At 38.9% G+C, this 25,163-nt stretch overlaps 1 protein-coding gene across 1 annotated transcript in view; it reads right to left on the bottom strand.

The window, feature by feature from the left end:
• Nucleotides 1–25,163, bottom strand: part of slc29a1a (solute carrier family 29 member 1a) — a 119,160-nt gene that overhangs the window by 75,321 nt on the left and 18,676 nt on the right. The gene's annotated exons all lie outside the window — the stretch shown is intronic.

Here is a 25,163-nt window from a genome sequence, read left to right as displayed (position 1 = left end):
AAAGTGTGTAGGCAGTTCCTGAATGAAAAAGTCCTGTATCCAATTGAGAACCTTTGGGATGTTATTTATCAGTGCAGTCGATGCCACCACGTAGTGCCACAGACTGTCAAGGAGCTCACTGATTCCCTGATCAAGGTCTGAAAGGAGATCCCCCAGAAAAACCATCCGCCATTTCATCAGGAGAATGCCCAGACATTGTGGAGAGTGCATGCCGACTAGCATTGGTAAAATTGGTTCATTTTATGGACTCGGGTTAATCTGAGTCACTCACTAATGTGATCCGGTTCACTTGGGTCACTTGAGTCAGTTGAGTCACTTGTACTGACATTCTGATTGCGATTGATTTACTGCATGAAAACGCATCCAAATATCACTTGTCTTCCGTGCACTCATCTTCTGTAAATAAATCATTCTCTCTTAATTCTCTTGGCACCTCACACTTCTCTTGTCAGTGACAAGTTGACACTTTTTTCAAAGTAGAATCTTGATCATGCGGGAGAGGGGGGTGGACTCACCTACCAATCAGATGGGTATATTAATGGGTCAAGGGTTTAAAATTACCATGGGGGCTATGGTACTCCTTAAATGGTACAATACTAAAGTAGTCTGTAAGCATTTGCATTTTATTAATAATATAACTATATTTTGTTGTTGTGTTACCTTGACTACTCATAATAATAATAATAGCATGTGCATAAAATAACGAACATAAAGAACATGGAATATTTAACTTATTACTTAGATTCACGGACTGGAGTAAAGTCGGTTCAGCCAAATCATCTGAGTGTGCGGTGTTTCCGGTGAGTCTGCATTAATGCATGATGAAAATTCTTCAATTAACGTTTTATTTTTAAGTATTAAAGTTTGAAACCAAAAGAATTATTATAATTTAAAAACGGAAAAAGAGGACTGTCTTGGTGATGTATCACTGATGTCTGTGTGCCCCTCTCAATATGTTTTTCTTAATGTGTAAATGTTTGTGCTGTGCAAAGTGCAGTGGTAAGAATTTTCTTTTTTATGACTGTACAAAGCAAGCTAATTCTTGAAGAGGTTTATCTCATTGATTGCATTATGAAAGTTTGGCAGCAAACTAGGTCAAAGTAGCATCTGATTGAACTTTAAACATGTCAGCAAAACATACATTCCAAGCAGTGTGCAACACCCATGATTACCTTAACCCTGAATCAGTTAATTGCAGTACATCTAACTGTGTAGGTCCTCTGATAGCTGATATGTTACAGCTGTTCATGCAATTGTTCTATGTACAAAGTACTAGGCAGGTGCGGCTATTTTGATTGTGGAAAATAAGTGGTTAAAAGCATAGAATAAATCACAGAAAACTCTCCTCTTATACAACCTATGTTTCCTTAAAAGTTGGGACATTTGTAAGATGCAATAAAAGATTTACAGTGTTTTCTCTGATATGGTGTTGTATTTTGTGAATATAAACAAAAGGAGAAAGCCATACATCAATTCTGAACAGAAACACTGCCGAGTTCTCTGGTCCCAAGCTCATCTCTGATAGATTGTGAGACAGTGAAAATGTGTAATGTGGTCAGATAAGTCAACTTTTCAGCTTATATATGATATTGAGTTGATTGTGACAAAGACAGAAAGGAACATCCAGACTTTTATCAGGGAAAGCTGCAAAAACCAACACCCGTCATGGTACAGGGGTGCATCAGTGCCCATGGCCATTGATCTAAAGGTGTATATTTTAATGCTGCTATAAAGGCAACATCTTTTCTCGGGAAGTCAGTGGGTATTTTAACAAGACAATGCCAAGCCTCATTCTGTACACACTAAACCAGCATGGCTTTACAGACAGGGTGTGAGTGCTTGACTGGCCACCCTGCAGTCCAGATGTATCTTCTATTGAAAATGTATGGTGCATCATGAAGTATGGAGAATTTGTGGCAAAATATAGACTACAACTGTACATGTGACCGAAGCAGCTCTGCCTTCCTTCCTCAAAACATTCAGTGAGCATGCCTTACCCATAAAACTATGCCTATGAACTTAGTTTTAATTTCTTTTTAAACATTTTCATAATGGCATACTTTGTTGACTGGTGCTGCAAAATCCTACTATGTCAACACTATCATGTCTCTTCCGTTTCTGCTTTTTTGTTAGGAAAAGTATTGAAGATGGCAAGTACATTACACATTCTTATGAAAGATGTTTAAAAAAAACCTCTGTGTGCCAATTCTCGGCAAACAGAATGGTCTTGACTGAGGTGTGGTGTTGGTTGAGAAAAACTTCTGCCAGTACATTGTGGACAGGAGGACATCTCGCATAAAAAAACATAGATGTCAAAGTTTAAGGATTAAGAACCAGAGGCTGTTAGTTTAAGTTTTTGAAGGCAATTATTCATGCTGACCATTTTGATCTTAATGTTGACGAGCGTGGTCTGTCTGACTCATGAAAAACTGCAGGTCATTCAGGTTTTAGAGGCTGAAAGGGGAAAAGGTGCAAGGTTCCAAGTGTTTTATTGTCACACTATCACACTGGTGGTAAAATATCTTGCAGTTCACAGACTACATCTCACTAAACTGACATTAAACTGCTGTCAACCCACACCATGGTGCCTGGTAATGCAATGTTACTAGACTAGGGCTGTGTCCGAAATGGCATACTTCCATACTGAACAGCATTTTCATACTAAAAGCAGTACACAAGAGCGGGTAGTGTGTCCGAACATGTAGTATTCATTTAACAGTATGCAAAAAGTATATGGGCATGGGCGGCCATTTTTTAGTGTGCAAACACAGCACACTGGAGTCGGATAATCTATCCCATAATTCAACTGGAACTGCAATGGCGTCCGAAGTGGAAGAAGAAAGATGGTTTGTTGGACATCTCATTTCAAAACCATACACATGAATATGGATGCAACACCTGTACTCAAAAAGCAAAAATAAAACCCCCCGTACTCTTGGTGGACACAATGTACTGTTTCTACCCATACAATCACAACATTAGATATCAGTTTCCTTAGCAAACTTCATGCCAGTTGACTTTGAGAAAAGGCCCACTTGTGGATGAACACCAACAAAGAGCTGTGTGAATTAATTAGCTTGGAAAGTATTTGGAAGAGGTTATCTACAGCTGAAATGCCATTCAAGATGGTTAATACAGAATGGATTTTTACTGTATTACTGTAACATCGATTACATGACATTATATAGCCTGACATGGGTCAAATTAGTTACCACAGCACAATGTTCCGTTTTTGTGATGTGCTGCATCAGTATTTGACGTATCTATGTACATGTTGAATGTCATGTCTATTGCCAAATTCACATATTACTTCTGCTTTGTGTGAGTAATGTGGAAAGTCACGGTTTTTTATTTCAGCACTTGTGTTAAGTCAAAGCCTTGCATAAAGCTTGAGCAGGGTTTCTATGTCACCAAAGTATGCTGGCTGAGACCATATGTTCAGTGAAATCAGTAAAAATGAAACAAAAATCACATTAAACAATAGTAATGGCGCTCAGGTGGCGCAGCGGTAAAATACGCTAGCACACTAGAGCTTAGATTTTGAACACATTGTTTCAAATTTCAGCTCTGCCATCCGGCTGAGATGGGTGTCTACATGAACAACGTTTGGCTGTTGTGCATACAGGGAGGGAAATGCCAGATAGGGACCTCATAACTTGTGCAATTACGACCTCTGCTGGCTGATTGATGGCATCTGCACAGAGAGGAGGAATAATGCATTGATCAGGGTGTGGCTCTCCTTACACAAAGCTGATCCGCATATAAACTCGCCTTGTGCTGGTGAAAAGATGCAGTCAGTGCTGCGCATGTGTTGGCGGGGGCGTGTGTCAAGCTTTATACACTAATTCTGTACACTGTAAACATGCTTACAGATAAAGAAATACATTAACATTCAAAATGCAACAACTGATGACAATTTAATTAAACATGCTGAATATAATCATGAACTTGAATATGACTGAATTGTTATTAGAAGGATCATTTATTATAAAAAGACAGTGTGGGATGCCGTCATTTCAGTAGTTGTTACATATCATAGCTATATCTTAACATTTTTTTTTTTTAAGCTAAACTCTTTTGCAGTTTAAGAGCTGTAAATGTGAATGGCAATGTGCAAGCTGCAAGCAATTATACAGTGCTGATGAAGACACCATACAAAGGTAGTATGTGTGGCTATCTCCTAAATAATACGTCACTAGCTTTTCAATCTTTTTGTTTCTGTTTGCATCTGCGGAGCCTAGGAGGCAGGACAAACTCTGTGTGCTCTGTTATAACCTTCCAGGATGTTTGTTTTTCCAAACTTGCCTGTTGTAAGAAGTGTTTTTCACCACTAGAAAAGCTATTTTGGAAGCTTACCACACTGGAATGAATGGAGGGGATACAGGCTGGAATCATTAGAGGAGAGTGACTGAATCATGGGTCCTTTTTATAAGACATTTGTGCAAATGTTCTCATATCTTTGACTGTTGCATGAGGTAGTTTGGAAGTTTAAAAAGTTTTATTCTGAAACATCTGTATTCGTCACTCATTGGGCTTTAATCTGCAAGTGTGTTGTGACAAGATGAGCACGCTCAGGGCATACACATACTAAATTTTAAATTGCATCCCAAAATACCAAACAGTATGCCAGATAGGTACACCACTACTATTGTGATATACTACTTAGTACATAGTAAGGAACTGACAGACAGTGGTTTAAGGTGGAGATAGCCAAGGTGTTGTGCACCAGTATAGATACAAATATGCAGGCTATTAGTTTAGCTACATTCGTCATAAGTGAGGTTGGTCACATTGAGTTATAGTTATTATAGTTCGTCATAGGGCTGGGAATTGCCACTAATTTCCTGGATCGATTCGATTCCGATTCACAAAGTCTCGATTCGATTTTCGATTCGATTTTCGATTCGATTTTCGATTCAATTTTCGATTCAATTTTCGATTCAATTTTCGATTCAATTTTTGATTCAATTTCGATTCAACACATTTAGGCATATTTGAGTTACATTAACAGGTTTTGTTTAAATATGTACAGATGTACAGAGAACGAATGTGATAATTGTACAAAGAACACTCATTATTAAAAATATTTGTTTTTACATAAATAAGTAATCCACAACAAAAAACAGTAACATTAATTTTTTTTTTTTTTTATTATTTTATATGTCTGACACACTACAACAGTGTATGTGTAATGTAAACATACACCTGGCTGTTGCATAGCTTATGCCAAGTTCACACTACACAACTTTCTGATTTGCCGGGTCGCTGTACAGTTCACACTGCTCGACTGATGGGTGATGGGGGGGGGGGGTTTCACATCTACACCATCTATCACCAGGAGGAATCTCAGATGAGTCTGTCTGGTCTCCCAAACTACGTTTTGTCACAAAAACACACGTGAGAAGTGACGAGGGGTTTAATGAAACCACGTCCTAAAATACACTCCAACAAGTAGCGAGCGATCAAAGTTTGTGCGCTGATGAGCAGCGTAATATCAAAGAGAAAAAAATAAAGGAATCTGAGTGGATTTGGCAACATGACCAACAGGGATTGTTCTAAAGTTGGAGGTTAATAAATATTTTGTTTTGTAGAGAACGATAACTATATTACGCCCCTGCTCCACTTGTTTACAACCTCTCCCGTGTGTTTCCCCTCGCTGGTTCCCCTCGCTGTTTCACATTGATTAAGAGCCGAGTTGCTCCCGTGCCGGCAAATCTAGCGCAGACCAGTCGCCGAAAATCAGGGCAGAAATCATGTAGTGTGAACCAGGCATTACTGGAGCTTCTGCCATGCTAAACTGATGTGCAGGTCAGATCTCGTTGCACGAAAAAACAGCGGCTGGTCACGCGAGATTAAAGAAAGTAACAGATTTCCGTGTACACCGTAAAAAGGGGCTCATTTAAAAGATCGATCTCGCGTTTATATGAATTGATATCGGATCATTCAAATAAAGATCGATTCGAATAGAAAAATCTATTTCATAAACCCACCCCTAGTTTGTCATAGTTATAGTTATTTAACACCAAACGGCCCTTCGTGGAAAAAGAAATTGGCAACCTAAACTTCACCAACTGCAACCAAATGCTAATAAATACAGATTTTTCACACACACACACACACACACACACACACACACACACACATATACAGTGTATCACAAAAGTGAGTACACCCCTCACATTTCTGCAAATATTTCATTATATCTTTTCATGGGACAACACTATAGACATGAAACTTGGATATAACTTAGAGTAGTCAGTGTACAACTTGTATAGCAGTGTAGATTTACTGTCTTCTGAAAATAACTCAACACACAGCCATTAATGTCTAAATGGCTGGCAACATAAGTGAGTACACCCCACAGTGAACATGTCCAAATTGTGCCCAAAGTGTCAATATTTTGTGTGACCACCATTATTATCCAGCACTGCCTTAACCCTCCTGGGCATGGAATTCACCAGAGCTGCACAGGTTGCTACTGGAATCCTCTTCCACTCCTCCATGATGACATCACGGAGCTGGTGGATGTTAGACACCTTGAACTCCTCCACCTTCCACTTGAGGATGCGCCACAGGTGCTCAATTGGGTTTAGTCCATCACCTTTACCTTCAGCTTCCTCAGCAAGGCAGTTGTCATCTTGGAGGTTGTGTTTGGGGTCGTTATCCTGTTGGAAAACTGCCATGAGGCCCAGTTTTCGAAGGGAGGGGATCATGCTCTGTTTCAGAATGTCACAGTACATGTTGGAATTCATGTTTCCCTCAATGAACTGCAGCTCCCCAGTGCCAGCAACATTCATGCAGCCCAAGACCATAATGCTACCACCACCATGCTTGACTGTAGGCAAGATACAGTTGTCTTGGTACTTCTCACCAGGGCGCCGCCACACATGCTGGACACCATCTGAGCCAAACAAGTTTATCTTGGTCTCGTCAGACCACAGGGCATTCCAGTAATCCATGTTCGTGGACTGCTTGTCTTCAGCAAACTGTTTGCGGGCTTTCTTGTGCGTCAGCTTCCTTCTGGGATGACGACCATGCAGACCGAGTTGATGCAGTGTGCGGCGTATGGTCTGAGCACTGACAGGCTGACCTCCCACGTCTTCAACCTCTGCAGCAATGCTGGCAGCACTCATGTGTCTATTTTTTAAAGCCAACCTCTGGATATGACGCCGAACACATGGACTCAACTTCTTTGGTCGACCCTGGCGAAGCCTGTTCCGAGTGGAACCTGTCCTGGAAAACCGCTGTATGACCTTGGCCACCATGCTGTAGCTCAGTTTCAGGGTGTTAGCAATCTTCTTATAGCCCAGGCCATCTTTGTGGAGAGCAACAATTCTATTTCTCACATCCTCAGAGAGTTCTTTGCCATGAGGTGCCATGTTGAATATCCAGTGGCCAGTATGAGAGAATTGTACCCAAAACACCAAATTTAACAGCCCTGCTCCCCATTTACACCTGGGACCTTGACACATGACACCAGGGAGGGACAACGACACATTTGGGCACAATTTGGACATGTTCACTGTGGGGTGTACTCACTTATGTTGCCAGCTATTTAGACATTAATGGCTGTGTGTTGAGTTATTTTCAGAAGACAGTAAATCTACACTGCTATACAAGCTGTACACTGACTACTCTAAGTTATATCCAAGTTTCATGTCTATAGTGTTGTCCCATGAAAAGATATAATGAAATATTTGCAGAAATGTGAGGGGTGTACTCACTTTTGTGATACACTGTATATACAGTACAGGCCAAAAGTTTGGACACACCTTCTCATTCAATGCGTTTTCTGTATTTTCATGACTATTTACATTGTAGATTCTCACTGAAGGCATCAAAACTATAAATGAACACATGTGGAGTTATGTACTTAACAAAAAAAGGTGAAATAACTGAAAACATGTTTTATATTCTAGTTTCTTCAAAATAGCCACCCTTTGCTCTGATTACTGCTTTGCACACTCTTGGCATTCTCTCAATGAGCTTCAAGAGGTAGTCACCTGAAATGGTTTTCAGGTGTGCCTTATCATGGTTAATTAGTGGAATTTCTTGCTTTATCAATGGGGTTGGGACCATCAGTTGTGTTGTGCAGAAGACAGGTTACTACACAGCCGACAGCCCTATTGGACAACTGTTAAAATTCATATTATGGCAAGAACCAATCAGCTAACTAAAGAAAAACGAGTGGCCATCATTACTTTAAGAAATGAAGGTCAGTCAGTCCGGAAAATTGCAAAAACTTTAAATGTGTCCCCAAGTGGAGTCACAAAAACCATCAAGCGCTACAGCGAAACTGGCACACACGAGGACCGACCCAGGAAAGGAAGACCAAGAGTCACCTCTGCTTCTCAGGACAAGTTCATCCGAGTCACCAGCCTCAGAAATCGCAAGTTAACAGCAGCTCAGATCACAGACCAGTTGAATGCCACACAGAGTTCTAGCAGCAGACCCATCTCTACAACAACTGTTAAGAGGAGACTGCGCAAATCAGGCCTTCATGGTCAAATAGCTGCTAGGAAACCACTGCTAAGGAGAGGCAACAAGCAGAAGAGATTTGTTTGGGCCAAAAAACACAAGGAATGGACATTAGACCAGTGGAAATCTGTGCTTTGGTCTGATGAGTCCAAATTTGAGATCTTTGGTTCCAACCGCCGTGTCTTTGTGAGACGCAGAAAAGGTGAACGGATGGATTCCACATGCCTGGTTCCCACTGTGAAGCATGGAGGAGGAGCTGTGATGGTGTGGGGGTGTTTTGCTGGTGACACTGTTGGGGATTTATTCAAAATTGAAGGCACACTGAACCAGCATGGCTACCACAGCATCCTGCAGCGACATGCCATCCCATCTGGTTTGCGTTTAGTTGGACCAGTTTCAACAGGACAATGACCCCAAACACACCTCCAGGCTGTGTAAGGGCTATTTGACCAAGAAGGAGAGTGATGGAGTGCTGCGGCAGATGACTTGGCCTCCACAGTCACCGGACCTGAACCCAATCGAGATGGTTTGGGGTGAGCTGGACCGCAGAGTGAAGGCAAAGGGGCCAACAAGTGCTAAACACCTCTGGGAACTCCTTCAAGACTGTTGGAAAACCATTTCAGGTGACTACTTCTTGAAGCTCATTGAGAGAATGCCAAGAGTGTGCAAAGCAGTAATCAGAGCAAAGGGTGGCTATTTTGAAGAAACTAGAATATAAAACATGTTTTCAGTTATTTCACCTTTTTTTGTTAAGTACATAACTCCACATGTGTTCATTCATAGTTTTGATGCCTTCAGTGAGAATCTACAATGTAAATAGTCATGAAAATACAGAAAACATTGAACATTGAATGAGAAGGTGTGTCCAAACTTTTGGCCTGTACTGTATATACAGGGGTTGGACAAAATAACTGAAACACCTGTCATTTTAGTGTGGGAGGTTTCATGGTTAAATTGGACCAGTCTGGTGGCCAATCTTCATTAATTGCACATTGCACCAGTAAGAGCAGAGTGTGAAGGTTCAATTAGCAGGGTAAGAGCACAGTTTTGCTCAAAATATTGCAATGCACACAACATTATGGGTGACATACCAGAGTTCAAAAGAGGACAAATTGTTGGTGCACGTCTTGCTGGCGCATCTGTGACCAAGACAGCAAGTCTTTGTGATGTATCAAGAGCCACGGTATCCAGGGTAATGTCAGCATACCACCAAGAAGGACAAACCACATCCAACAGGATTAACTGTGGACGCAAGAGGAAGCTGTCTGAAGGGGATGTTCGGGTGCTAACCCGGATTGTATCCAAAAAACATAAAACCGCAGCTGCCCAAATCACAGCAGAATTAAATGTGCACCTCAACTCTCCTGTTTCCACCAGAACTGTCCGTCGGGAGCTCCACAGGGTCAATATACACGGCCGGGCTGCTATAGCCAAACCTTTGGTCACTCGTGCCAATGCCAAACGTCGGTTTCAGTGGTGCAAGGAGCGCAAATCTTGGGCTGTGGACAATGTGAAACATGTATTGTTCTCTGATGAGTCCACCTTTACTGTTTTCCCCACATCCGGGAGAGTTACGGTGTGGAGAAGCCCCAAAGAAGCGTACCACCCAGACTGTTGCATGCCCAGAGTGAAGCATGGGGGTGGATCAGTGATGGTTTGGGCTGCCATATCATGGCATTCCCTTGGCCCAATACTTGTGCTAGATGGGGGCGTCACTGCCAGGGACTACCGAACCATTCTGGAGGACCATGTGCATCCAATGGCAGTGCCGTGTATCAGGATGACAATGCACCAATACACACAGCAAGACTGGTGAAAGATTGGTTTGATGAACATGAAAGTGAAGTTGAACATCTCCCATGGCCTGCACAGTCACCAGATCTAAATATTATTGAGCCACTTTGGGGTGTTTTGGAGAAGCGAGTCAGGAAACGTTTTCCTCCACCAGCATCACGTAGTGACCTGGCCACTATCCTGCAAGAAGAATGGCTTAAAATCCCTCTGACCACTGTGCAGGACTTGTATATGTCATTTCCAAGACGAATTGACGCTGTATTGGCCGCAAAAGGAGGCCCTACACCATACTAATAAATTATTGTGGTCTAAAACCAGGTGTTTCAGTTATTTTGTCCAACCCCTGTATATACATATATATAGGAAATGTGACTTAAATGCAAAATTTCTTTAATTTAAACACTCTGGGGGGCTTTAAAGCAAGAGGTCCTGCTGACGTTGTCTGGTCATTAGGTCAGGACGTTCCATAGGCAATGGAATGTAAATAACGGTACTATTGCACATAAAATCACTTAAATCTGTTTTGTATCAGTATAAAGTATAAAGTAAGCCACCTCAGCCCTGCAGGACTGCTTCGAGGATACAGACTGGGGAATTTTTGCTGAGGGGGCGGACTTAGAGAATCACACATCAGCTGTTTTATCATATATAAACTTCTGTGCTGAGTGTGTGTCTGAAACAAAAACCATTAGAGTTTTCCCTAATCAGAAACCATGGTTTAACAGCAAGGTGAGGACCTTGCTTAAAGCACGGGATTCTGCGTTTAGATCTGGTGACTTGCAAGCATACAGAGAGGCACAGAGATGCCTGAGGAAGGGTATTAAAGATGCCAAGTATAAATACAAACAACGCATAGAGGAACACTTTAACAGCAACAACCCAAGATGCATGTGGCAGGGCATTAAGACTCTTACAGGTTACAAGGACAACAACACAGCCACAAACACCACAGACAACAGGATGGCAGAATCACTAAACCATTTCTTCTCGCGTTTCGATTACCGACTCAGGAAGGTCAGCACTCAACTTGCATTTAAAGAGACGGAAGACACCATCCAGCTGCAACAATATCAGGTCAGATCCATTCTGAACAGAGTTAACACAAGGAAAGCAGCTGGTCCGGATGGGATAACGGGGAAAATTCTTAAAGAATGTTCAGGCCAGCTAGCAGAGGTATTCACCACCATCTTCAACCTCTCGCTGTCACAGGCAGCAGTTCCAACTTGCCTAAAGACAGCGATTATCATTCCAGTACCAAAGAAAAGCACGGTAAACTGCCTTAATGACTACCGCCCAGTGGCTCTTACCCCTATTATCACCAAATGTTTTGAAAGACTCATTTTCCCTCACATCAAATCTGCTATCCCTGTTAACCGTGACCAGCATCAGTTTGCTTATCGGTCAAACAGATCAACAGAGGATGCAGTTATCACAGCTCTCCACAAAGCTCTTACACACCTGGAACAAAAAAACACATATGTAAGAATGCTGTTTGTGGATTTTAGCTCAGCTTTTAATACGGTTATTCCACACAAACTGGTTCAAAAGCTGTGTAACTTGGGTCTAAGCAGGTCACTGTGCATATGGATACTGGACTTTCTGAGCAACAGACCCCAGTATGTCAGGATGGGAGACTACACATCATCTACCTCAATCCTGAACACTGGTACACCGCAGGGATGTGTCCTCAGCCCCCTCCTCTATTCTCTCTTTACGCATGACTGCTCTCCTATTCACCCTACCAACACCTTTGTCAAGTTTGCGGATGACACTACTATTGTAGGGTTGATATCAGACAATGAGGAGACTCATTACAGGGAGGAGATTCAGCATCTGACAGAGTGGTGTCATCACAATAACCTGGACTTAAACACTACAAAAACCAAAGAAATAATAATAGACTTCAGGAAGTCAAATCACATAAAGCAACTGGCTGTCTGTATAAATGGGGAAGAGGTAGAGAGGGTAGAGAGCTTCAAGTTCCTTGGGGTGCATATCTCAGCTGATCTCACCTGGACCACACACATCTCTCATCAGGTGGGGAAGGCTCAACAAAGGCTTTACTTCCTCAGGAAGTTACAGCATGCTCACCTCCCTCAACATCTGCTGACCAACTTCTATCGTTTGGCTATAGAGAGTCTCCTGACCTATTGCTGTACGGTATGGTTTAACAGCTGCACAGAGAAGAACAGAAAGGTCCTGCGGCGAGTGGTAAGGTCGGCAGAACGTGTCATTGGCGCAACTCTACCAGACCTCAAAGACATCTACACTGGACGACTCAAAAAGAAAGCGAGCTGCATTTTAAAAGACCCCACCCACCCTGGACATAACCTGTTCTGCCCATTGCCCTCTGGAAAGAGACATCGAGCAATCAAAGTAAAAACGAAGAGATTAAAACATAGCTTTTACCCACAAGCAGTCAAATGCGTAACCCCTCTACCCCACACATGAAACATGAAACTGCAGCTGTTTATTTAATCGGATATATGTAGTCACTGTCAGCTTTATTCATTGACATCTGTTGTACCTTGTGTGTCCTTGTGACTCAATGGATATATACACTTGCTGTCAATCTAGAGTGCTAAATGGTTTTTCGTTGTTTGTACAATGACAATAAATATCTATCTATCTATCTATCTATCTAAGTGTGCATGTTCAATTCACGTTTATGTGTGAATCTGTGTGTTATTTCTTTTACAGAAATGATTGGGATATTTTGCACTATTTTCCTATATTAAGTAAAATGCTAATCCGTCATCCACATCATAAAACACTAATAAAAAGTAATTATTTCAGTGATAAATATGTTTTAGCTGACAACAATTTTAACTAGCAAGTAGATTCTTATTTTATACACAACCATGACAGAAAACATCTCATGATCATAGAAAAGATGTTACTGTGTTTCAGAAAAGGTCAAATTATTGGCCTGCATCAAGCATAGAACACTACTGAAATGGTTATGGTTAAAAACTGTCCAATGTATTATTAAAACCTGCAAGGATAGTGGTGAACTATCAACTTTACAGAAGAAATGCTGTCCATAAAAATTACCATAATCAAATGACAATAAATAATAACCATGATCGGAGATTATTTAAACACTTGTTAAAGTTGAATTGTGATTCAAATTACAGTACAATTAATGTTTAATTGTGGAAGTAAGAGTATTTTCAAACACAAAATGTGACAGGGACTCCATGGATTGGGACTAAACAGATGTGTGGTCATTGTTTGTGAGGCTAATAAAAAAAGCTTCAGTTTGCTAAGAGCCAGCATACATTTGGACTCTTCAGGAAAAAGGTCTAATGAGTCCAGATTTACTTTTGCACAGTGGTGGGCTCATCAAGGTAAAAATGGACATTATGTCTATAGGCTCAGCAACAGTCAGCTGACTAGCTTAATATACTGAATGACCATATAAATGCCAACAATCGATTTTTTCTTCCCTGATGGCACGGGCAGACTTCAGGATGACAATGCCAAAATTCAATTGGCTCAGATCGTGAAAGACTGGTTCAGGAAGCATGAGGAATCACATGCACTGGCCAAAACAGAGTTCTGACCTTAACCCCACTAAAGGTTTTTTTGGGGACTGAAATAAATGTTGTATTAGGTTGTTAAAGCAATGCCATGGCAAGTGTGGTCTGTAATCAAAGTTAAAGGCGGTCTAACGAAATATTAAAGTGTATGTGTGTGAGCGTATGTGATGTTGAATATACAAGTGGCTACACATAGTGTGAAAATGTATTTCTAGCCAGACTGCTTTGTTTCCATCTCCACCCTGTCTAGTCTAAACCAAGCCAGATGTGGTTTTGGAGAGAACGTTTTAAAACTGCCCTTGAAAATAACACAAACACAGTGAAGGACTGGAGGAGTGTAAGGAAAACAAACTGAGTGAGATGAGTAAGAAACTATAAACTTTTTAAAGAGAAGAAAGTTTATTACTTTGCAACTTCGTACTATAAAGTATTCAGACATTGTTGGTTTGTGTTTGTATTTTTGACTTTTAAGTCAAATACAAAACAATCCTATGTATCCAAAAGTCAATTTTCCACATGGCAGTGACAATGTTTTTTAAAAGCCTTCATGACTAAACTTTGCAGTCTGCTGTGCTCCTGTGCAGTCTGCTGTAAACCCTTCTTGGCATAAACAGAGACATTTGGAAGAAATAAATCTTGTTATTTTCCAATGGCTCATATTAACCATTCTGAAGTCTTTTCTATTTCCATGATGTTTTGTTAGAGGAATAATAACAGTCAGTGTGCTATAATGCTCTCTCCTTGTCTTAACTAAAAATGTATTTGCAATAGACTGCAATAAAAAGATTATTATTTTTTTCTTATCTGTAGAGACCCTGACCTGTTGAGCAGCTGTGTTTTATCCAGCACAAGTGTTGTCCTTGGTTCCAAAATAATTCTTTGTTCTTTGTTGAAAGGAAAGTTAAAACAATGTAACACAGTAGTAAATAAGCCTGTCTCAACCTGTCTCAAACTGTGTATTCTGACACCTTTCTATCAGAACCAGCATTAACTTCTTCAGCAATTTGAGCTGCAGTAGCTCGTCTGTTGGATTGGACCACACAGGCCAGCCTTCACTCCCCACGTGCATCAATGAGCCTTGGCCGCCCATGACCCTGTCGTCGGTTTAACACTGTTCTTTCCTTGGACCACTTTTGATAGATACTGACCACTGCAGACCAGTAACACCCCACAAGAGCTGCAGTTTTGGAGATGCTCTGACCCAGTTGTCGAGCCGGGTCAGAGCTCAAATCCTTGTTCACTGTGGGGTGTACTCACTTATGTTGCCAGCCATTTAGACATTAATGGCTGTGTGTTGAGTTATTTTCAGAAGACAGTAAATCTACACTGCTATACAAGTTGTACACTGACTACTCTAAGTTATATCCAAGTTCTATTTCTATAGTGTCGTCCCATGAAAAGATATAATAAAATATTTGCAGAAATGTGAGGGGTGTACTCACTTTTGTGATACACTGTACATACTGATGCTCATGTGTATAGAACTGAATGAAAATATCCAAGTCTCAACAAACAAATAATATTTATATAATAGTATGTATTACTACATACAAACAATTTATAATTATTTATAATTTATATAATAAGCTGACATAATTATGAGATAAAATTAAAATCATTTTGTTTTCTTGACAAATGTTCATCATTCAATCCCCAATGCACCCTTAAATGCTACTGGCGCACATTCTAAAAGTATGTGGAGACCTAGAATAACCGCAATCCAAGTAATACAAGATGATGTCTAAACTATACTGTAATAATTAGGGGTGCTGGAGTCTCATGCTATTCTCTGCAAAACTGACATCATGCTATTATTGATTTCATATCACATTTTACCTACATTTTACCTACCTATCTTGTGTTTTTTATTCCGAAGTGATTTTGATTGAAACCTGTTAACCCATCTGAGGTTGAAGCCTGCAAGTTCGAGACTGCTGTGTAACAAATGCTGCTCCTGCTGGATATGATGGGGATCTGCCATATCTGCTCTGAAAATGTCCAAAACTATTGACTTCATCACAGACTGGACTGAATAATAAAGAACTCCAATTCTTTTTACTTTTTACTAGTTATATCTATTTGTTCAAAATCATTTTTGTGTGTATGGTTTGTTTAAATCCAGTTTATTCAAGTTATTATAGTGTTATTGTCTCCTATCACCCCTAGGTGGGAGCTTCTCGTTGCAGCAAAAAAGCTCAGGGTTCCAACTGATTTTCCATCATTTGTGAGTAGTATTGTTATTCTCTTTTAAATTCCCCCGCCCCTGCCAGTCCATGAAATTATATCTTATATGAAACCGGTACATGGTGCAAAAAGATTGGGGATCACTGCTCTAGACCACCCAAGGAGGATGGGTCCTGAGTCTGATTCCTCTCGAGGTTTCTTCCTAAAATTTAATGGGAGTTTTTTCTTTGCCACTGTTGTCCTCAGCTTGCTCAACAGGGGTTTCTGGCTTGTCAGTCCTACATGCTGTAAAGTTGCTTTGACATGATGTCTATTAGGGATGTAACGTTGCACCACAAGACAGTTAAAAATCGGTGCACATGTGCCACGATTCAAATTGGTTATTCCTTTTAGATTAATCGATATTCACTTTAAACAGCAAAGGGCACTGGTTCTATTCACCTCGCCTGGTTGACAGCACTTCACAAAGTTGCCAGGTAGGGGGATTTTCCAGTCAAATTTATTTATGTGAGGATACTTTTTTTATTTGTATTATTCATTGTATTATTCATTTATTTATACAATGTTGGATTTGTTTTAAAATTTCATTTCAGTTTTTTACACAATAAGCATTATTTGGCATAGTTTGTACCTACCTCAGAAATAAAAGGGCATTCATTATTTAGATAAATAAAAGATAAGCACAAATACAGTATTTTATTTTTATTTTTTAATGAGAAATAATAAAAGGAAACTTTGTCATAATTTGTATTCAATTTCATTTTGTTTAAAAAAAATCTGAAAAAAATCGTGAACCCAGTATCATAAATCGTATCGCATCGTGGGTAGAGTGTATCATTACATCCCTAATGTCTATCGTAAAGACCACTATACAAATAATTTTGACTTGACTTAAACTTTAATGTGATATCAGTATTGCACAGAATTACATTTTTTCATTTACTTTGATTTATTAGAAGTTTGCCCCAACATTATTCACCCAAAGTGTTACTGTGACACAGCACTGCCATGATAACATGAATAAACTGGATATTGAAAGGTAAATTAGGAGTGGAAGTCAGATGTTTGCAATTTCCAAAGCCACATGTGCAAGTCACATGGTTCACATGTGCACCACAAGATTCGCCTTTGTTGAGGACATGTTAAAGTTGCATGTGCTAAGCCCCAGTCACTACCATGTCATGCCACCAGGCTAGTTTTTATTATTGGATTTAAAGAAAAAGAAAACTGATTAATGACTAGATCATTAAGGTCTGTAAGCTGTCACAACAGGTGGCATTTTAAACCACATGTTGGAGGATGCATGTGTGGTTGGCTGATGCAACATTTGCATCCTGCTTCTGCAAGTGTACATTAGAAATAGAATTAGGGGAGTGCTCACATGGCACAGTATAACATACTAGCACACCACTGCAGAGTGTTTAAACTCATGAATTAAAATTTCAGCAGAGCCAGTGAGCAGGCCAAGCATCCACACAAACACAATTGGCCCGTGTTTGAGGCAGGAAGAGTCGGAATTTCTGTGGACTCATTAAAGCCCAGACCAAAGCCAACTTCCAATGCATAGTGATTGATGACCTGGTAACAAGGTAGAGGTAAGAACTGACAGATACATTCCCAGCTAACACAGAACGTTCCCGTAATGTTAGATTTTGGTTCCCCTATGGTTATTTTTAGGGAACCATCCCATAACGTTATGGTAACATTCTATTTTCGTTTAAAAAATATGCGCTGTTCCCGGAACGTTCCGGGAACTACAGTGGGGCCAAAAAGTATTTAGTCAGCCACTGATTGTGCAAGTTCTCCTACTTAGAAAGATGAGAGAGGTCTGTAATTTTCATCATAGGTACACTTCAACTATGAGAGACAAAAAAAATCCAGGAAATCACATTGTAGGATTTTTAAAGAATTTATTTGTAAATTATGGTGGAAAATAAGTATTTGGTCAATAACAAAAGTTCAACTCAATACTTTGTAACATAACCTTTGTTGGCAATGACAGAGGTCAAACGTTTCCTGTAAGTCTTCACCAGGTTTGCACACACTGTAGCTGGTATTTTGGCCCATTCCTCCATGCAGATCTCCTCTAGAGCAGTGATGTTTTGGGGCTGTCGCTGGGCAACACGGACTCCACACATTTTCTATGGGGTTGAGGTCTGGAGACTGGCTAGGCCACTCCAGGACCTTGAAATGCTTTTTACGGAGCCACTCCTTCGTTGCCCGAGCGGTGTGTTTGGGATCATTGTCATGCTGGAAGACCCAGCCACGTTTCATCTTCAATGCTCTCACTGATGGAAGGAGGTTTTGGCTAAAAATCTCATGATACATGGCCCCGTTCATTCTTCCTTTAACACGGATCAGTCGTCCTGTCCCCTTTGCAGAAAAACAGCCCCAAAGCATGATGTTTCCACCCCCATGCTTCACAGTAGGTATGGTGTTTACTCAGCATTCTTCTTCCTCCAAACACGACGAGTTGAGTTTTTACCAAAAAAATCCATTTTGGTTTCATCTGACCACATAATATTCTCCCAATCCTCTTCTGGATCATCCATAAGCTCTCTGGCAAACTTCAGACGGGCCTGGACATGTACTGGCTTAAACGGGGACACGCCTGGCACTGCAGGATTTGAGTCCCTCTCGGCGTAGTGTGTTACTGATGGTAGCCTTTGTTACTTTGGTCCCAGCTCTCTGCAGGTCATTCATCAGGTCCCTCCGTGTAGTTCTGGGATATTTTGCTCACCGTTCTCATGATCATTTTGACCCCACGGGATCGAGGGAGATTATCAATGGTCTTGTATGTCTTCCATTTTCTTACAATTGCTCCCACAGTTGATTTATTCACACCAACCTGCTTGCCTATTCCAGATTCACTCTTCCCAGCCTGGTGCAGGTCTACAATTTTCTTCCTGGTGTCCTTTGACAGCTCTTTGGTCTTGGCCATGGTTGACTGTTTGAGGCTGTGGACAGGTGTCTTTTATACAGATAACGATGCCAAACAGGTGCCATTAGTACAGGTAACGAGTGGAGGACAGAAGAGCTTCTTAAAGTTACAGGTCTGTGAGAGCCAGAAATCTTGCTTGTTTGTGGGTGACCAAATACTTATTTTCCACCATAATTTACAAATAAATTCTTTAAAAATCCTACAATGTGATTTCCTGGATTTTTTTTTCTCATTTTTTCTCTCATAGTTGAAGTGTACCTATGATGAAAATTACAGACCTCTCTCATCGTTCTAAGTAGGAGAACTTGCACAATCAGTGGCTGACTAAATACTTTTTGGCCCCACTGTATGAAACCTAACGTTCTCTCATGTTTGTATGAAAACTAACAGAGAACGTTATCTAAAAGTTGCCTTAAGGTTTTTTTTCTTGTGTGTTTAAAGTAACGTTCCAGTAACGTTCCCAGAAGGTTTTCTTATGATCTTTAAAGTTTTTTAGTAGGAACTTACCAAAAAAGCAGCCTTTTGCTTGAGACGGTCCATGTAGATCAACCTTTACTTACAAGTACCAACTATAAAACTATGAAACCTAACGTTCTTTCATGGTTTTATGAGAACTAACAGAGAACGTTAGTTAAAGCTTGTATAAGGTTTTATTTCTTATGTGTATAAAGTATCGTTCCAGTAACGTTCCCGGAAGGTTTTCTCATGATCCAGTGAGAGAAATTAGCTCTACACTGCAAAAAATGATTTTTTGACTTAGTAAATAGAGTGAAGATTTTTAAAGTACTTTATACAAGAATATTCTAGTACAGTCTTGCTACTTAAGAATGTCACATATAATTTAGTGTGTTACTTGGTGTTTCTTTGTAATTATTTGTTATCAAATACATTAGTAAATTTTATTCTAAATACCAAGTAAAATTAACTATGTTTTTTATTTCTTGGATTGAAGCAAAGCAAAACTAAAAACTTCTAGTAAATATTACTTTATGTTCCATGCATGCACATTGCCTGGCAAGTTCGGACATGGTAAGTTGTCATTTTTTAAGAAATTATATTACCGTGCCAGTTAATATTATAAATATTAAAATTTTGTTTAACTTTCTACACTATTGACTCCAAATTAGCATCCGTTAGCATGGCAGAATGAATGTTATGTAGTTATATTAATCGGGATAACTTGTTCCGTTTAATTAACGTGGGCTTAAAAGGTTGGTTCTAAATTAGTTCTTTTGTCTAATGATTATGAAAGCCTGTTTTGCTACTTAAAAATAAATCTGTCTGAGGCTGTATAGTCCTGGGTCTTTCAAATACAAATGTGCATTATTAGGCAACCTGTGAGCAAACCTTGAGAAAGTAAAATTGAATTATAATATGTAACATAACATTCTGAGGTCTACATAAACTTTATAATTACTAACTTATGTTATTTTTGTTTGTTTGTCTTAGGTGAAAGATGAGTTCAGGAGGATAACTACAGTCAGTCCACCTTGAGCAAGTGTTTCTGACAAACTTTTACTTGCATCTATTTTTATTTTTTACTGCAAGTTTTCAGAAAAATGTTTGAAAGATTGATATCATTTATTTTGTCCTTACACTGTGACACTTTTATAGTTTGTTTTCCATTTACATTTTTTTACTTTTGTGTAGCGAGTGAGACTTTAGAAAACACGCTGTTTGAAAGACATTTTGTCCACTGAACTGTAAGTAAAAAATGCATTTCCATTAATTGAGCAAAACAAATAAAAAAGTTTGACAAAAAATGTTGTCTGTCTGTTATAGTGTTTTTTGTATATGATAATCATTGATGTTGAATTGAATAATGTAAAATTATTTTGCATTTTATAATATAGCATTTTAATAATATATAGCATTTTAATAATATATAATATAGCATTTTAAAAGCCATGTTTTAATGCTTTTAGTGCTGCAATGTTTAAGTAAAATCTACTAAGATACAGCTATTAAAATATACTTGAAGCAGTGTGTAGCAAAGTAACATTTACTGAAGAATTTCTAGTAAAATCCAGATAGAATTGTGAGTAACTTTTACTTGAATATATGGTCTGTTAAATTTACTAGCAGTTTGTACGTGGAAAAACGTTCCTAAGTTTTTTTAAGTAAATCTTACTCCACATTTTTTGCAGTGCACGTATATAGAAAGCAGAACTCTCCATTAGCACAACTAGAAAGAGAGGTTTTCTTGTCTAAAGTTTTCAATAATTTAAAGGTTAGTACAAGGTTCCCTTAAAGGTTTCAATAATTTTAAGGTTACGGGAACGTTAGGGGAACGTTCCCAGAACTATAATGCACAACCAAACGGGAACGTTCTATTTCCGTAAAGAAAACTTTCCTGGGGAACCAAAGGGCAACCAAAATGATCCGTTCCCAGAACGTTCTGGGAACCAAAAATTGTTAGCTGGGTTTACAGTTTACCGCTATAATAGTCTTAATATATTATCTGTAAACTTAAGCATACAAACAAAAAGATCTGTTTTTGTTAACTGATTCCAACTATTCACTAAACAGATTTATGTATGGATTAAAACTAGGGCTGTCGTTAATCGCATTAATTAACGCGATTAACGCGTTAAAATTTTAATCGCGATTAAAACAAATTATATAATATATATTTATATAATTATATTATATAATAATATCTAACTATTTTTATTTGGCTGTTTGTGCCACATACATATGTGTCTCTGTGGTAATTAACTGTATTTCAGATGAATTAGGATGTAAAGCTCATGAACTGTACACGGAACTTTACAAACACTGCTGTTAAATGGATCACAATGGACTGTATAAAGCATGCAGGTCCGCGATCTTAAATTGTTCAAACAGAAAAAGTAATCAATTATTATCCGATGAAAAACTACTTTTAGCGGTTTTCACTTTTTTTACGTGTTGATGAAAAGATGAATGAAATCACGCAATCTTTGTAACGAGTATCTCCATTGGCTGCTAGACCTGTCCATCAAAACCGCATATCTCCGCCTCCTTCCCCTCCGGTCTCTACAGTTTATTCAGGTTATTCTATCACATGGTTATATACATGATTTATATTTGTGATGTTTGTAGTTTTTTTAAAAACACATTTGTATTTGATATTTATATGGACTAAGCGTGTACATGGACTGTATTAATTAACACTTTTTATAGCTACAGTCAATAACTTATATATAATGTCTGGTAACTTGATTGTTTTAGGTATTTATAGGTGTTTAAATGGTAATTTAGAACAGTATTTCCCAGTCTTGTTTCTGCACAAACACAGTATTAAAAGGTTTTCTTAACAGATCTATGAAATAATCATATCTGGTTGGACACCACTGGTATAAACGCTTTAACACAGTTAACGATGTGGGTCTACATGACGTTATACGAGATGCACAGGGACGTAACTGGGGGGGGGGGGGAGGGGGGGGGAGTTGGTGCACCTGTTTTTAGTGTCAGGGTTATGAACAGGAAAATATCCTCATTTTTGTCAGATAATGTGCTTTCTAAAATGAATTTAGAATTAATAATTGTATCATATTTTATGAATGTTTTTATTGGTAAACATGTTCCTGCAATAAAAATGTGCATAACTGTTCAAATTTTGCTTAATTATTAGTTTGCGATTAATTGGGATTAATTGCGATTAATTTTGTTCTTTAATCGCGATTAATCTCGATTAAAAATTTTAATCGCGTGACAGCCCTAATTAAAACACATAAGACCGAGCCAACCTGCACAATGTTAAAAGACAAGGAGAGCAAACATTTTATATCTCTGATAGCTTACCTCCCCCTCCACATACATGGAGAACAAGTGGAGATGGCAAAAACCTGAAGTTTCTTTGATTTTACGTGTCTGACCAACTGACATGAACCTCTAACACCTCACAGTTGGTTACGAAGGCTCAGCAAAGACTCTTCTTTCTCAGGAAGCTGAAAAAGGTCAAACTTCCGCAGAAACTACTGGTAAACTTCTACAGGAGCACCACAGAAAGCATTCTGACCAGCCATGTCACATGTGTGGTATGAGAGCTGCACTGCCACCCAACATAAAGATCTGCAGTGGGTGGTAAAACAGCTCAGCAAATTATTGGCACAGAGCTTTCACACTTGGACATACAACATGCAGTATGCTAGCTGACGGAGAAAGAAGGCTAGCAGCATCATCAAAGACACCACACACCCTGGTCACACAATGTTTCAACTACTACCCTTAAGCAATTGATTCAGGACAATAAGAGCACACACAAACAGGCTGAGGAACAGCTTCTTTCCCAGAGCTGTGGCCTCCATCACATTCCTTCCCATCCAGACAAAGAACACACTTCAGGAATGAAAAAGACTGAGCATGCACACACACACACACGCACACAAGACTATGACTTACACATGGACTATGCAGCATTTGCACACATATTCAGTATTTAGTATTTAAAACTACAATGTAAATGTACTTTAGCAGAGTGTAAAAATTTCATTTTATTTTCCAGAATGTAAATAATGTTTGTAATCTTTGTAATTTTACTACTGCTATATTTTTCTCTACTGCTGCTACTACTTCTATTGGAGAGATGCAATGTGAAATTTCATTGTACCCGTGTATAGTGACAATAAAGATTCTATTCTATTCTGTTATGCCTACACAGTCTGAATATCCAACAAAAATACCAGACTAAACCATTCAGAAGAAAAACAGAAAAGCCAAGAAGAGACTTCAGAACAAACTTATTACCATAAAGTAGTGTCTAGTAACACCCCCACCACCACCACCTCACATATGCACACACACAAATCCCCAAATTTAACACAACCCTAACATGTGCTATGACAACTGTGTCCTTCTGGGAATTGCATACCAGGAATACTAGGAAACCAGAAATACCAGGAAAGTTAGTACTCTTTCGAATATGACTAAACTCCTGTTATGAGTGACTACAAATAACCGCAGACTGCATGTGTAACTATTGGCACAATTTTATGTTTCTGAGGCAAGGACTCCCAAAAGACACCCAATGTAACACAACAGCCTAGCAGTAAACCCTGTATGATGCACCCTGAGTATTTTATAAATAATAAGTAAAATAATATTGTGTAACAAAAGACCCATAATAAACCTAAAGCTTCTTAACACCTAAAACACAATTCACATTGACGGGGAAGTGCTTGTTTTTAATTGGGTATTGTCTTATTGTTTTCCTCAATTGTAAGCTTTTTTTTTATAGCTTTGTCTTTCTTTTAGAGATGCAAATTTTGTCACATTCTAGCAACCGATAACCGACTGCCATTGGTCAATGGTAAACTACCATTTGACAAACTCTGCACCCCACAAGAGCTGCAGTTTTGGAGATGCTCTGAACCAGTTGTCTAGCCATCACAATTTGACCCTTAAATCCTTTTGCTTGCCCATTTTTCCTGCTTCTAACACATCAGCCTTGAGGATAAAAAGTTCACTTGCTGCCTAATATATCCCACCCGCTAACAGGTGCCGTGCTGATCAGTGTTATTCACTTCAACTGTCAGTGGTCATAATGTTATGGCTGGTCAGTGTGTGTGTGTGTGTGTGTGTGTGTGTATATATATATATATATATTAGGGCTGTCAAACGATTAAAATTTTTAATCGCGATTAATCTCAGAATTTCATGTAGTTAATCGCGATTAATCGCATTAAAAAAAAAATCTGTGTAAATCTTATAGAAAAGAAGCATTTTTAAGTGAAATGTTACAATTAAAATGGTGAACACATTTTATGCTAAATGTACTTATGTTAAAAACTGCTGGGACAAGAGAAAACTGTAAGGGAGTTTTTGTAACAGACTTTTCTGTGGTTGTATCGTGACTGGTTTTAGATAGATAGATAGATAGATAGATAGATAGATAGATAGATAGATAGATAGATAGATAGATAGATAGATAGATAGATAGATAGATAGATAGATAGATAGATAGATAGATAGATAGATAGATAGATAGATAGATAGATAGATAGATAGATAGATAGATAGATAGATAGATAGATAGATAGATAGATAGATACTTTATTGATCCTGAAGGAAATTAAAGCCCCAGTAGCATAATACAACAAATAATTAACAGTACAAAAGCAAACAGAAAATAAAAATAGAACCGAGTCTTTCTTGTTATTTACATAAAATGAATAACTGTAATGATGCATAAGGTATATTGCTAGTGTAAATATTGAATAGTAATTAAACTATCAGAT

The sequence above is a fragment of the Trichomycterus rosablanca genome, chromosome 5, assembly GCF_030014385.1.
Source record: "Trichomycterus rosablanca isolate fTriRos1 chromosome 5, fTriRos1.hap1, whole genome shotgun sequence".
Classification (NCBI taxonomy): domain Eukaryota; kingdom Metazoa; phylum Chordata; class Actinopteri; order Siluriformes; family Trichomycteridae; genus Trichomycterus; species Trichomycterus rosablanca.
This window is presented reverse-complemented; position numbering and strand designations above follow the sequence as displayed.